The 2,587-nt window shown below is 50.3% G+C and overlaps 1 protein-coding gene and 1 long non-coding RNA gene across 2 annotated transcripts in view; one reads left to right on the forward strand and one right to left on the reverse strand.

The window, feature by feature from the left end:
• The window catches only part of LOC113216447 (gastrula zinc finger protein XlCGF57.1-like), a 185,033-nt gene that overhangs the window by 135,186 nt on the left and 47,260 nt on the right, over positions 1-2,587 (reverse strand). The window lies entirely within an intron of this gene.
• Positions 418-1,430, forward strand: LOC113215231 (uncharacterized). Its single transcript, XR_008011150.1, has 2 exons — positions 418-583; positions 805-1,430. It is a non-coding gene; the product is annotated as an uncharacterized LOC113215231 (long non-coding RNA).

The raw sequence follows: 2,587 nt of genomic DNA on the forward strand, positions 1-2,587 counted from the left end.
AAGAAAAAGTAAGACTGTTTTACGACCATGTAAAATAACATATTTGTTTTGTTTTCCTTCACTGAAAACTGCGTAATGCTGAATGTCGATCACTAGATGACAACGCGGCCTAAAATAAGTTCCCCATCGCATTACCGCCGATTGGTCCTTTAGAGAACCTTGGTTCAGAATCCTATCACATGTAGGCTCGTTTGATCGGAAACTGAACAGGGAATTCAATGGTGCTCTCAAAAATTAAATCTCAGAGCTCGTTTAGGAAATATTATTCCACAAAAACTATGCGTCATTATCTAACGATCAACATGAGTCATTACGCAGTTTTCAGTGTTTCCTTTGCTTTTGTTTTGCTTTGCTTTTATTTGCTATTTTTCTTTTTTTGCTGTTTTTTGTTTTTTTAATTTCCTTAAATGCCCGTCAGGTGGCCAACGGCGACCGTACTGAGACGGCGTTCGGCCAGGAGGTGGAGGCGCTGCTGGCTGGCGCGGCCGTGACGAGCGCGTGGCACGAGCTGCAGCGTGCGGCCAGCGTGCACATCAACTGGGAGCGCGAGCGCCCTCGCCCGCTGCAATGGGAGCCCACACAGGTAAGCAAAGCACATCACAAATGTCGTGAAAAATGAAAAAGGACTCATTTGTTTGTTAGAAACGCGGTGAAACGTACCAAGTCATTTGTTAACAATGGGAGAGAGAGAAATCAACGGTTAAACATTTCCTTGATTTCTGTGCAGACATGTCTCAAACTTTAGTAGCCTGTGTACTTCAGAGCAGAGTAACGCCAACTGACCCGTGCCTTTACACATTGCAGGCGCCCCGGTCCTGGGGGCCAGAGCAGGCGTAGGGAACACTACAGGTGCAGCCGCACTCCCTGCAGCGGACAACCCCCTCACCCGTGCTACCCTGGAGGGAGAGTGCAGGGCACTTCCCGTCTCGCCCGCGCTCGGAGCCGAACTTGCAAAACATCTTTGAGCTGCAAACAACTTTTGCATTTGGCACTGCGCTCGTTAGCACGGCGCTGGCTGCACAAACTCCTGCTCTCCGAGTCGCTAAGGTCCATGTTCAACCAGCTTCTCCGCCCACACCCCCCGTTTCACCCTGTTCACTCCCTCTTACAACCACCTCGCCCCTTCCTCCTCACCCCCCTCAGCCCTTACGGCCCCATCGCAACGCCACGCCACCCAGACTCCCCAGTCGTTTCGGGACTTCTTCCAAAACTGATGACTGGAGAAAGCAAACTACTGATCACTGTTCGACTCCTCGCCGCTGGCGCCCGCCCCGCCCCACCACGCCGCCCCGGCGGGCTTCCTCCTACAAGGTCTGTGTCTCCACAGCATCCGGCACAGCCAAAGACAAAAACAAACGATAAAAACAAACCAACCATATATGGTGTATACACATTTGCCGTCAATAAAAGGTGGCGAGTGGTAGTTGGAATTATTTTTTGACCCTTGTTCGCCTTACACAGCATTTTCACTCTCCTCCTTTTCCGCGTCCCTCGCACGGCACAGCGACACAGAATATGTAAAGTCGCCAGCCTGGTCCAGCCAAGGCACCCCCACTGACCCTGTATGGTGTGCGAGGCTCCGTGCATCGGCGCCGATTGCTTCCTGCCGGGCTCCAGGACACTGACTGAGAATTTCGTAGGTTTCCTGGGAGTTATTTTCGTTCCAAAAGTAAGGTTACAAAATTCAAAGTTTATAAAGTTTACTTCTTTGACGAGCAAGAATGATCTGTCGTGCATGTTATGCACGAAAAAAATACTGTAAATTTTCAAAGATATTCTTAATATGTAGTTGCCGGATTTGCAGGCTGGTCCGGGCCGGGCTCCACGCCGCATCACTGGAAAAACAAACGTTACCGAGGTAACGTTTCTTGACGCGACCAAACCAGGTAACGTTTGGTGATGCAACCAGTTTGTGATGGCCCTATCCTTTTGCATGGGGTAGGTTGCATCAGGAAACGTTACCGGGCTTGGTCACATGATGAAACGTTACCATGGTAACGTTTGTTTTTCCAGTGATAAGAGGCCCAGTTGGGAGGTGCGCGTTCACGCAAGGGCGCGGCCCACATTACCCTGAACCATGAAAATAACTGAGTCGGAGCGTGCGAAAGAAACGAAGAGCGGGAGAAGGCGTTACAAGGAATTAAAATTAAAAGAGAGAGAGAGGGATGGGGAGGCAGCTGGACAAGAAGCAGGAAATGCGTTTATCTACAGAGACGGAGCAGCGCCAAGTTGTTTGAGTGGTCTCGGCCAGAGAGAGAAAGAGGGGTCTGAAAGGAGGGGGCAGACCAGTAGTTCAACGAATGAGAAAGAAAAGACTTCAAATTCGTGATCATGTTTTAAAATTTGTAAAGAAGAGTTAGTCGCGTCTAGGTTAGGTTGCAGATGACGCACAATAAGTTCCCAATCGCACTACCGCCAATTTGTACAAGCTGCGCTTGACGTTGGTCCAGCCCGCATAGTACATCACGAAGGAAATCCTCCAACCCCAAAGGGGAAAAAAAGGGGGGGGGGGAGAAAGCCGAGCCTGGCGCCACACACGCAGCGTCGAGGTTAGACCACCCCTGCTTAATCAGCACGAGGGTAGTAG

This window comes from Frankliniella occidentalis, unplaced genomic scaffold (genome assembly GCF_000697945.3).
Source record: "Frankliniella occidentalis isolate FOCC.00 unplaced genomic scaffold, Focc_3.1 Scaffold54, whole genome shotgun sequence".
NCBI classification, from domain to species: Eukaryota; Metazoa; Arthropoda; class Insecta; order Thysanoptera; family Thripidae; genus Frankliniella; species Frankliniella occidentalis.